Genomic DNA, 13,259 nt, shown 5'->3' with positions numbered 1-13,259 from the left:
GAAAACCCACCACAGCCTAAACATATTTTCCAAGGCGAGTATCATTTAGACACCTCAAATTCTTGCTGAGTGACCTAAGCAGGGAAAAAAATAAGATGCCTTGTTCTAGCCTTCCAGACACTTCAAGTTTTGAATAGTTTTAAAGGAAACCTGGTCTAAAAAACTCTGTGTCATTACCGATTGTTGGTTGCCTTCCATCCTTGTTCCAAATCAGTGACTGACAGCAATGCAACTATCTATAGTAGGAGAGGGCAACAATGGCAGCCTATGTATTTCTCTTAGCACAGGGTTTTTGAATTTTAAACATTTTAAACGTTAAATTCCTGCCTAAGAGAATGCATCACATGGTGTTTGCCACTGCATTTATCAGTCAGACAATCCTTGTTTGTGCATCCCACATACAACAAGAAGACCAGTCAGAGAACAGCAAGAAGAGTGGCTTCAGGGGACCAGTCATGACAACCAGACCCAAAGGGGAGGAAGACTGCATTTTATAAGTTTTTTGAAAACCCAGGGTTAGCTCAAATATTTAAAAACCAAATACACTTAGGTATTAAAATCACTAAGGCTCAGTTCACACTGCCACGACTTGGGATCCAACTTCTGAGACCCCAAGTCGCAGGACATGTGAAATCCCATATTAGTCAATGAGAGCCATCTTAACCTCCCTAGTGGTCTGATTATGTCCATATTTCTGTGCTCAAAGCAGTACTTTTTTTGCATGGAAATATGTATTTTTTTTTTATTGTAGGCCTGTAATGTTTAGGAATAACTCACTGAAATCTGTCCGAACAAGAGTCCAGTAAACATCCCGGGTATGATAAAACTTGAAACACGAAATCATAAATTATAATTTAATAAATAATCATAAAAAAATAATAATATAATAAATTTAATTCAATAATATAATCAAACCAAAAACACTGAAATTTGAAATATAGCGCCAAGTTCGCACATCACTGAGCAAAGGTGCAAAATCGTTTTCAGTGTCTGATGATGAATTTCCCCACGAATCATTATCACTCAATTCTGCAAGTGGTTCTAATTTACTATCGCTGTTCTCTAGCTGGTCTAAAACCGCTTTTGACCTAAAGGGACGCTTTTTCGGACGCCATGGACGTTTCTCAGTTTCCAGGCAGAAAGAATAGTAACAAATGTAGGCAGAGCACAGGACAAAGCACTCGGGACAAACTGTATGTGAAATGGTTTGATACAGTAATGTTTTACTATGTGATTTTAGTGAATGTCACTTTTTGTCATTTTTTAATTTCCCACCGTTCCATCCCCCGTACGTCCCGACGCTCATAAGGGACAGAACCCAGATGAAAGATGCCAGCATCCGCCGGATTATATTGGCCGGGACACTGCAGGAGGGACATTGCGGGAGCGCAGGACAAGGTAAGTGATCGAGGGATCGTGGAGCAGCGCCGCATAGTATTCCCGAGTGTAGCTCGGGGTTACTGCTTGTGGTACTGAAACTTTACCCTGAGCTACACTCGGGAACACCGCCAGAGAGGCTACTTAGCCCTCTTGAAGTTGCTCTGACTTTAGAAAAGGTTCCTGTACTACTTCAAGGTGACTTCTATCCAACTTGTGCTCATGTACTTTAATAAAAGTCACCTCCAAGTCGGATCCTCGCCTATATTGATGTGATTTGGATCAGACATTACAGGAAGATTACCCAGGCATTCCCTGAAAGTTGCTTCAGAGATGCTTCAAAATATTACTCAAGCTGCCTGGAAATGTCGCACTGCAAATCGTGTGACTGTCAGGTAGCAGTAGTGTGAACGGAGGCTTAATGCATTCTACAACACAGCAATTATGTCTTACAAGTAACAATCGGGTGTATCACATCATGCACAAAAAGAGCTGAAGACCTATAGTGCTCACTCAGACTAGGTTCACATTTGCAGGCATTGCAGCTATTCCTACAGCCGAATCTCGCTACTCTTGCAGAATGCGCAGGGCTGCCATTCATTCTGAACTGCACTCCAACGCATCTCAGCCCACAGTGCAATTGTGGGGACTGCAGGGAAATCGCACGGTCAAAAAAGACCACGTGGGTTCCCTGCAGCTGCATTTTCAAAAAGGTGGATGCACTTTTTGTGTGCGAAAACGCAGGCACAGCCCCCCATTAAAATGAATGGGCTGCCTTGCCCGAGCAAACGCAAGCCACACGGCCCGCAATAGTGTGAACCAAGCCTCATTGTCCAGTCACAGGCTATGTGTATGGAGGTATGCTTTGGATAGCTGTGGAAAGATGAGAATCCCTGTCAACCATTTATTGCTATGAGATGGCATCATCATCTCCCAGGGGAGGAAGTGCTCAAAATGTAAACAAGTGGTTTATGGAGATGAGGAGAGGAAGAAGTGTTCTGTAGTTCAGCATGGTGGAAATCAGACAGGGCTGACATCGCTACTTGAGATAACAGTGAAGTAAAAGCAGTATTAGCTCACTACAGATGTTTGGATTTCTGGCAAGATCACCATGACATGCATAAACATGTGGAACTGTGGATGTGTTGAAGAGATGAGCTGAATACATTTTGTTCCTTATTTTGCCAAGATATCCAGTACACTTCTAGCTAGGCTAGGGCTACAAGGGTAATTTAGTAACTGAGCTGAACTATTAAAATCTTCAGGATAAGATTTTTGACACTGCTTCTGTCCATATTGGGGGGAGGTTGGACAAAGCATGAGTGTTAACCAAAGAACTCAAGTGCAGATATTTCAATAAGAGTCCTAAAGGAATCAAAAGAAATTGCAGTCAAAGTAGCAAAAAAGTAGGAAGACCTGGTAAATGTGGCCATGATCAACCAAAATCTATGAAGACCTTATAATAGTTCATACTGTGGTAGCACCCAGATATGGCAGAGTTCCCATTTAAACTAACATCTGTAACAGTATCTGCTTGCAAGGTTTTTGGCTCATCTTCTCCCTTCCCTTATTTCCGGTGAGCGATTTGTACCAGCTTGTAGTTAGTACCCTTATCTGCAGCTGCTATTTCAAGGTTATTCTGCAGAGTTTAGAAAGCCTTTTGAAAGTATAGAAAGTGAAAGCAGAAATGTATGCATTGTGACATAATTGTTAATATGTATACTCTGTGAGATGTTTTTCAACTCACTTAGCAGATGAGAGCATGAGCCGTCTGTTAGGTCAAAACAGCACTGTTTTAATAAATCACTTGTATTCCTCAAGTCCGTGTCCGGCATTCTCTGGTTTTCCAAAATTGCAACAACAATACCAGAAGCAATACAATACATGGCTGGCTAACTTGTTTTATAAAGGGAAGAGTGATGTGCTGATCACAGCAATTCACACTGGTTAACTTTTGTCTCTTAGGACCCAGTCACTTTAGAGCAGTGACTGGTGTTTTTCCAGCACTGGAAGTAGTTTTCTATGTGCCCCATTCTCACTAAAATGCAGCCTGGAAGTGTGGTGCAGTGAGGTACATGGATGGCAGCTGATGTCACCTCACAGCAAACGTAAAGCACCATTCTGCTGTGTGGTGACATGAATGAAGTGTCACTTTGAATACTTCAAATACAATTCCTGAAAACAAAAAACAAGGGAGCCATGTGATGCGGTAAAACCTGCATTACACCAGCCCCTGCTGCACATCACTGCAGCTCAAAATGGACAGCTGACCGCTCACTAAACCACTCAGGTTTAGTGTGTGGGCAAGTGTGAATGGGCCCTTACCTTTACTGAAATGTCACAAAGTTATGTCCCATTTATTTTCATTCATTGCAGCATGTTATGATGTGGTGTGCTGCACTGCAAAATGATGCACTGAAAAGTACTGCATGTCCTACTTTTTTTCAGCACACACTACTGTGGGAGGTGTGAACTGAACACATAGGATTCAGGAAAAATTAACTTGTCTGTGCATTCTGCAAGGCTGCCCAGAACAGTCCAAAACATATGGTGTGAACAGGCCCTCCAGTGTTAAAGGCTAACTTCACTTTAAAAAAAAAAAAATTCCAGCTTCAGTATGTACCATTATAGCATTAATGTACCTCTTTTGCAGAAAAGAAAAAGGCTTTCTATTTTTCATACACCAGCCCGTACCTCAAGCTCAAGATTATGGTATGGAAAACTTCTATATTACTTCCTGGACAGACTTTAGGCTATGCAAACCAGTAAGACACAGGAAGGAGTTCACCAGCTGACCTCATTAACATACACCCTGCAGCTGCCCCCCTCCTCCAGGAGTTAGCTCCGACCCACCTCTGCAGGTACATTAATTTCCAATACAATCAGCAATCACCGTTTTCTCTAAATACTCAGCCATCAGTTTTTTTTCCCTTGCATAGATCGTTCATTTGGAAAAGTGTGCTGGTGCTGAGTGGTCAGCTGGATAGAGCTGTAGTATTGAAAACAGGAGAAGCCTCTCTTGGAAGTATGTACAACTCACCATACAATCTAATTGTACAATCTTCTTCAGATCTACCATCAACTATGTAGTGCAAGGGTCTGCCTGATATGACAATAATTGGACAGATGGTGTGTCCTATTATATTAGGAATACTAAATCTAAAAGGAGATTGTACAGAGATTGCACAGTATATGGCCACCTTTATACACCTAACACTAACTAGTCACACTTTTTGCCAATTGCAAAAGCAAAAAAACACATTCTGCCACATGAAAAACAAAGAAAAATGAAAAACACAGCAAAATGCACAGTAAAATACGTGCAAACTGCAACATGCCAAAATATCCTATGAGCTATTCTGCCACACATAGGGGGGCCCGCTGAAATCAATGGGCTGTGCTATGCGTGTCATGGGAAAAATAAGACAAAAAACATGCGCTTTCAGAACACTAGGTGTAAATAGGGCCTGAAAATGAAATGGGTGTGTTTACACAAGAACAGCGAGGGTCTGCTTCACATCTATAAACCGAAAACCGCATAGAAAACATATGCTTTGCTGTGTGTTTTGCAAACACACATTGCGTGTGCATTGCTGTTAAATGCTAATGGCACCACAAGCACGGGTTGCAGGCATGCATTTGCCTAGTGACTAATGTGATGCAAAAATACTCCTAAATACCCCACAAAAAAAAGCATGCCTGAACAAGAGTTCCTGTTATGCGGAGATGTGAATGGGGCCTTACAACTGACTGTCTCCGTCCTATGTACTTGTATAAAGATAGCCACACACTATGCAATATGATTGTACAATTTCCTTTAGATTTACAATATTTTAGTTCTGAAAGGAAAATTTAAATCCATCCAGGAAAGAAAAACATTTGAACTAAGAATGATAATTCTATTTGACACTAAAGAGAACGGTCTTAATTTGGACATGGGATTCCTCAACCACTATCCGACAGCTTTATGACTATCTATTAGCTAAAACTTGACCCCCTCTGAGTGAGTGTTGTATCCCCCCTCCCCCCCTCACTTTTGATGTATCTTATCTGTAGCCCCCTTTTTTTTTTTTTTTTTTTTCTTCTTCTTTCTCTCAATCCATTCTAACATTCTGCTTAAACTTTGTGATTTTTAATAGTACTGCTTAGACCTTGAAGAAGGGGACATACCCCGAAAGCTTGTCCTCAAAATTGTATGTTAGTGCAAATAAAAAAAGTATCACGGACAGTACTCAATTGTTTCTGTCGCAAATGCACTAATACGGCTACAATCACCTTTAGATTTACCAAAACTGTGGAATAGGAGGACACACCTGAACAACCTACAGTCATGGCCGAAATTGTTGGCACCCTTGATATTTTTCCTGAAAATCAAGTATTTCACACAAAAAAGGTATTGCATTAACACATGTTTTGCTATACACATGTTTATTCCCTTTGTATGTATTGGAACAAATATAAAACAGAGGCAGAAAAGCAAATATGACATAATGTCACACAAAACCCCAAAAATGGGCTGGACAAAAGTATTGGCACCCTTAACTTAATATTTGGTTGCACACCCTTTGGAAAACATAACTGAAATCAGTCGCTTCCTATAACCATCAATAAGCTTCTGACACCTCTCACCCGGAATTTTGGACCACTCTTCCTTTGCAAACAGCTCCAGGTCTCTCTTATTGGAAGGACACCTTTTCCCAACAGCAATTTTAAGATCTCTCCACAGGTGTTCAATGGGATTTAGATCTGGGCTCATTGCTGGCCACTTCAGAACTCTCCAGCGCTTCTTTGCCATCCATTTCTGAGTGCTTTTTGACGTATGTTTGGGGTCATTGTCCTGCTGGAAGACCCAGGATCTTGGACGCAAACCCAGCTTTCTGACACTGGGCCCTACAGTGCGACCCAAAATCCTTTGGTAATCCTCAGATTTCATGATGCCTTGCACACAGTCAAGGCACCCAGTGCCAGAGGCAGCAAAACAACCCCAAAACATCATTGAACCTCCACCATATTTTACCGTAGGTACTGTGTTTTGTTCTTTGTAGGCCTCATTCCGTTTTCGGTAAACAGTAGAATGATGTGCTTTACCGAAAAGCTCTATCTTGGTCTCATCTGTCCACAAGACGTTTTCCCAGAAGGCTTTTGGCTTACTCAAGTACATTTTGGCAAACTGTAGTCTTGCTTTTTTATGTCTCTGTGTCAGCAGTGGGGTCCTCCTGGGTCTCCTGCCATAGCGTTTCATTTCATTTAAATGTCGACGGATAGTTCGCGCTGACACTGATGCTCCCTGAGCCTGCAGGACAGCTTGAATGTCTTTGGAACATGTTTGGGGCTGCTTATCCACCATCCGGACTATTCTGCGTTGCAATCTTTCATCAATTTTCCTCATCCGTCCACGACCAGGGAGATTAGCTACAGTGCCATGGGTTGCAAACTTCTTGATAATGTTGCGCACTGTGGACAAAGGCAAATCTAGTTCTCTGGAGATGGACTTGTAACCTTGAGATTGTTGATATTTTGCCACAATTTTGGTTCTCAGGTCCTCAGACAGTTCTCGTCTCCTCTTTCTGTTGTCCATGCTTAGTGTGGCACAGACAGACACACAATGCAAAGGTTAAGTGAACGTCTCTCCTTTTTATCTGCTTTCAGGTGTGATTTCTATATTGCCCACACCTGTTACTTGCCCCAGGTGAGTTTACAGGAGCATCACATGCTTGTAACATTCTTATTTATCCGCAGTTGTGAAAGGGTGCCAATACTTTTGTCCAGCCCATTTTTGGAGGTTTGTGTGACATTATGTCGAATTTGCTTTCTTTCCTCCCTTTTTTTGTTTTGTCCCAATACACACAAAGGGAATAAACATGTGTATAGCAAAACATGTGTTAATGCAATACGTTTCGTGAGAAATACATGATTTCCTGGAGAAATATCAAGGGTGCCAACAATTTCGGCCATGACTGTATTTAATTTGAATCAAATCAGACAGGCCCTTGCACTACATAGCGAAGGATAGATCTAAAGGAGATTGTACAAAAAGTGGGTGGAAGGTGGTAAAGTAATGAGGGAGGTTTGGTCCAGAGTGATGATCTTGCCCTATCACTCACTCATCTGTGCTGCAGTAAGGCAGTGCATGCTGGGATTCAAAGCTTCCCGGGGGTCATGATCTGCATGAAGTGATGGAATTAAAAACATTTTTCAAATACTCAAATAAATAGAAGAAATTTCAAAGCTGCTATAGATGAAATAAGTGAAAGATAAGCACATTGGGATGCCTGGGGCAGAATTGATATTACAAAAGGCTTCTATTTATTAAAAGTGAAATTTTGCCCAAAAAAGTAAACTTAGCCTTTAAGTAGACAACTTCATGAGAATCCAGGGGAGACTGGAAAGTATATCGCATGCAGTACCCATATTTTACCTCTAAACACAACAGTAAGTATAGTAGAATGAATTTCTCACCAGATGTATGGTTGACAGTCAAGGAGAAGCAAGGCCAAGTCCAAAGCCCTGGTACAGACTCTGAAAAGACCCCAACTTTAATGTTGGGATCCACCTAGATGTCTAACCGGCAGCTGGCTCAGCCTCTTAGCGTGCCTCTGGGAGACTGAGCTCCACCCCCTGCATGGCTCAGCACTCCAGGGAGTGCTGAAGGGGCAGAGCAGAGAACCGGTGATTGACAGTCACCAATTCTGTGCGCGATGAAGATCTAGAATTGAGCGATCAGTGGTCTTTGATCGCTCAGTACTCGGTGTAGAGGCAGCGGGGGACTGATGCTGAATCCACCTAGGTGAGTATGCATGTTTGTTTTTTTTTTCCTATTCTCACACTTCTTTATACTTTCATTTGTAATGGGAGCAAAAGAAAAAAAAAAAAAAAGGAGGGATAGAGTCAAGACATATGGGGCTTTACTGATCCCCCTTAAATTGGGGCTTTCACATGTAAGGAGTGAGGGAAAGCTGGATTGAGATAGGGTGTCCTGGAACAGATTGCTTTGGCATGGATTAAAGGCCTACTATGGCTGTCAGCCTATAAGCACTTCCAACACAGAACATCTTGCACAGTACACAGTATGTGTAAAAATAAGTACAACCCCATGGAAATTGGTAACTTCCTCAACATATCTGAATAGGCAAACATCAGATCTTTACTTGCATAAAAGCAAAAGGATCACTTGCCTTTCCAATCATTAATTTAACAAAAATATGAATATATGCAATGATGTACTGAGAAAAAGTAAGTACACTCTTTGCCTCAGAATCTGCTGTTGCTCAAACATTAGTTGAAAATAGCTAATATAAAGCAATAAAATGATACGGCAGGCCAATTCCAATTTGTTCTAAATAGGAACTTAACAGTACAGTCATGGATGATTCTTGGGATGCTTCACATTCATCAGAAAAATATTTTTGTTGGAAACATATGTGTAGGGCGTTAGCACATAAGACTTCAGGATTTGCAATCTGTTTAAGTAAAACAGAAATCCGAGCGTGTGCCTTGGAAGAAAAGGGAACACAGATCTCCTATGACACAAAGTAATGGAACATTTCCCTGGCATTATCTACTTGCAAAAACTAGCAGCATGCAGAAAAAGAAAATATACTCACTTTGCTATGTAGTCAGGAGCAGTAAAAAGGTTGTACTGTGGTGAAAAGAAGGATGGACAAAAAGCACGTCAATGTTCTCCAGGTTGCTCTAACTTGTAAGAAGATATGTATGAGTATAGCTCCAGGGGACGCTAGGTGGAGAAGACTACAAGGAGGTTGCCATGGAGAGGGCAGTTTATTTACTTTAGAGCTGAACAGAAACTGAACTGTGACAGCCAACTGGTCACAGCTTTCTCTTGGTATTCATCTATCATCACAGGTGTGAACACAGGAGGGGACAGAGTTTAATTGAGAATTGAACACATGCCTTCCAGTGACAACTCTCTTCAGCCCTTTTTGCTGGGAAGACAATGTGGGCGATTTACTAAATGAATAAAGCCTTCTCACTTTGCTATACAATTGTATTTAGATTAGTGAATCAGTTGAATTTATTTATTATTATTTCAGTTACATATATAGCGCTAGCAATTTACACAGCGCTTTACATATATATTGTACATTCACATCAATTTCTAACCCTCAAGGGGTGTACAATCTAAGGTCCCTAACTCACATTCATACATACACATATTAGGGCTAATTTAGACAGCAGCCAATTAACCTACCAGCTTGTCTTTGGAGTGCGAGAGAAAACCGGAGTACCCAGAGGAAACCCACACAGGCACAGGGAGAACATGCAAACTCCAGGCAGGTGGTGCCATGGCTGGGATTTGAACCGACGACCCTAGTACTACCAGGCGGAAGTGCTAACCATTTAGCCACTGTGCTGCCCAAATCAGTTTTAATTTGTGTCTTCCAATCATATACAAGCAAATACAATTTTTAATGTAATTCTCCCTGCACATGACTAGATGTTTTTAAAATGAACTGTAAAGTAACAAAGTAAGCTTTTTTTTGCCACAATTAGCTCGAAAAGAAAAAAAAAAAAAACACACACACTCACTGGACATTACTACATCAAGCCCAAGTTTAAAAAAAAAATAGTAATCTTCCAGGCTCTCATCAAATGCCCAACTATGCCTGCCCTTTCCACTCAGCTCCTCCATTCACAGAAGCCATCGTACAGCATCTAGGAATAAAACTATTTATGAATGGAGGGGCGGAGGTATCAAACATCCTCCATTCAGAGATCCTGTTTCATTCATACAAGCTTCAGTATGGCTTCAATAATGGAGGAATTGGGCGGAAAAGGTGGGCATAGTCGGGCACTCTTGATGACAGCCTGTGACAGCTCCTAAGTTCTAATAACCCGTCACACACAAGATTTTTACTGAACTAGAAGACAGGAGCACAAGGGACATATCACACTGAGGGCCTGTTAACACTATGCGCAATTACCTTATGTTTTCCCTCATGAATGAATGCAGGTAAATGGAATGGCACATAGAAACCCCCCCTCTCCCCGCAGTACCTTGGGACACATCATGAACAGTGGGCAGCTGGCTGTGAAGCCACAGAGTCGAAGTCAGCTGCCCACATTTAAGTAGCAGGAGCCAGGGACCTGAAGATCTGTGAAGAGCCAGGATAGGGGAGTGTGTGTTGAACCCTGGGATAGGGGAGTGTGTGTTTTTTTAACATTTCTGTTTACAGGGTAAAAATCCTCTTTAACCACTTGCCGACCACCCACAGTACTTATACTGCGGGCGAGCTGCAAAAGTAAGCTGGATGGCATACATGTATGTCATTCACCCTTAGATCAAAGAGAAGTAAAAGTCCGGCATCGAAGCATCTTGGAAAAAAAAAAAAAATAGGCTTTATTCTTAATGCACCCAGCCTGCTGTGTCCGCCGGAAATAATGGATTGCGGATCCCAGTACCTGCAGCCCAGTGATCACGCGATCTATATGCTGTTATTGGACCACAGCTATCACATGGTCCCTGGACCAATTAAAAAAAACCCTGTACCATGTGATTACCTGTAGCCAATCACAGATCAGTATTCACCACAGCTGTCATAAGTGTGAAAAAAAAAAAAAAAAAAAAAAAAACCAGCCCTGATCAGCCAATCAGGGTAGTACAGGGTTACTATGGTGACAGTGAGCTACTCTGACAAAAGTATGTTGTTAAAAAAAAAAAAAGTAAAAAATGAAAAATAAAAAGGTTGAAAAAAAGTGAATTTTTTTTTTTTTTTTTTTTTAACATACTAGCCTGATCGACACCAAATCAGTCATATGATGACACTACTACAATGGTGACAGCAAGTTAAAAAAAAAACAAAAAAACATTTTATTAAATTTCTGCATTTTAAAAAAAATAATTGTGACAAAATTACAAACTTCAAAAAACTCAACATGCCTCTTACTAAATACCTCAGACAGTCTATATTCCAAAAAAAAAAAAAAGTTCATTTTGTGAGATAGGCCATCCATACATTAGAACTAAATATATTATATATATATATATATATACACACACACACACACACAAATACACACATACACACATATGCTATAACTTTCACACAAACCAATTAATAAACACTTATTGGGATTTTTTTTTTTTCTACCAAAGACATGTAGCAGAACACATTTTGGCCTAAACGTATGAAAATTTTTTTAGTTTATTGGATATATTTTATGACAAAGTAGAAAATTAATATCGCAAAAAAAAAAACAAAACCCAGTGGTGATCAAACAACACCAAAAGAAAGCTCTATTTGTGTGAAAAGGTATATAAATGTAATTTGCATATAGTACTGCATAACCGTGCAATTGCCAGTCAAAGTAGCGCAGTGCTGAATGCCTTGTTCATGAAGGGGGTACAACTGTCCAAAGCTGAAGTGGTTAAGTCATTCTCCACCAGCCAATCTAGACAGCCAAAGACCCAGCAACTGGAAGACGCTGGGGAGAAGGTGGCAGCGACACTGAGGAACCCTGCTGATGTTGCGTCACTTAAGTGGGAAGTATTTGGGGTGTTTAGTTCTACTTTAAAGTGGAACTAAACCCTCCAATCCTTTACAGCCAAGGAAACTGCCTCTGATCACAAATCGAGGTAAAGGCCAATCACAGCGGCCCTTTACCATGTGATCAGCTGTGGCCAATCACAGCTAATACCATTGTAAAACAGACTTGCCGGTTATCGGCAGTCCTTTCCTTACGCGCGGTCACAGCGTCAATAAAGGACAGATCATCAGTGCAGCCCAACAATTCCACCTATCAGTGCCCATCATTGCAGCCTATCAGTGACGAAGACAAAATTACTTATTTACAAAAGTTCTAACAGAAACTAAGAAATTGTTCAAAATTTTCATTTTTTTCACTTTGTTTAGCAAAAAATAAAAACCCAGTGGCAATTAAATACCATCAAAAGAGAGCTCTATTGGTTTCAAAACAATGACAAAAATATAATGTGAGTACAGTGCTGCATGACCACAAAATTGTCACTCAAAATGCGACAGCACTGAAAACTGAAATTTGGCCTGAGCAGGAAAGGGGTGAAAGTGTCTGATAAGCAAGTTTTAACATCCAAAAACAAACAAAACAAACAAACCAAAAACTTTAGCTGTGCTGCTTAAGTTTATTTTTCTTCTTCTCATATGGACACCTCCATGTATTCTTGGTGTGAAAACCTGTGTTGTGCATCTCTAAAGATACAAATCAGGGCTATATAAGAGGAGAGGTTTTGTTGTTGAAAATAAAGCTTTGTTAGTTAAACAAAAACTGACTGCTAACCTTTCTAGCTGGCTCCTAGATTCAAAACAAATGTGTCAAGTCCTATTGTAAACCTCACCTTGTAAAACAAACCATTCAGTTTAAAATAGAAATGAAAAGGTACAACATTTATATATACATATAAAAAGCATTATAAATACCTTTTCCCCTTTCTTATAAGTGATCGCATATCCTCTCTTCACAGCTGCATAAATTGCTGAAGAAGGAGAAACAGCAGTACACTGATCTTCTCAATAAATGGCTGTGCAGGGATGGGACAAGTCTGATCATTAGAGGAGAGAAGCACCAGCATAGCTAGAAAACTGACCACGCTGTGCTTTCCTGCTTAGTGTGGTTAGTTTTTAATAGGAAAGCAGAAGGACTGTCAGGAACACCACAGATATCACACAAAGGAAGCAATACAAAGAGAACAGGATACTTTTTCATACAAGTACATGGTACAGCAGGCATATATCAGGGATATGAAATGTTGAGTTTACATGTTCTTTAATCACGCAGTGTGTGGTGGGACTATGTTGGGCACCTATTCCAGCGCAGCCCCACCGCAAGAGAAAGCTGAATGTCTTGTCTTCTATGTAGACAGTTCATGTCACCACATTGCAGTGAAG

At 40.7% G+C, this 13,259-nt stretch overlaps 1 protein-coding gene across 3 annotated transcripts in view; it reads right to left on the bottom strand.

Annotated features, from left to right (window-relative positions):
• RAB23 (RAB23, member RAS oncogene family) overlaps window positions 1–13,259 on the bottom strand; it is a 58,135-nt gene that overhangs the window by 41,439 nt on the left and 3,437 nt on the right. Inside the window, exon 1 of one of the 3 annotated variants that reach the window (XM_089694124.1) lies at window positions 12,792–12,918. The exons of the other annotated variants lie outside the window; for them this stretch is intronic. The gene's annotated coding sequence lies outside the window, so the exon portion shown is untranslated. Of the gene's footprint in view, window positions 1–12,791; window positions 12,919–13,259 lie in introns of those variants that run through there. 3 annotated transcript variants of the gene reach the window in all.

This window comes from Staurois parvus, unplaced genomic scaffold (assembly GCF_062004578.1).
Source record: "Staurois parvus isolate SC_StPar_1 unplaced genomic scaffold, SC_StPar_1.0 ptg000652l, whole genome shotgun sequence".
NCBI classification, from domain to species: Eukaryota; Metazoa; Chordata; class Amphibia; order Anura; family Ranidae; genus Staurois; species Staurois parvus.
The sequence above is the reverse complement of the archived record's forward strand: the minus strand, read 5'-3'. Positions and strand labels throughout refer to the sequence as shown.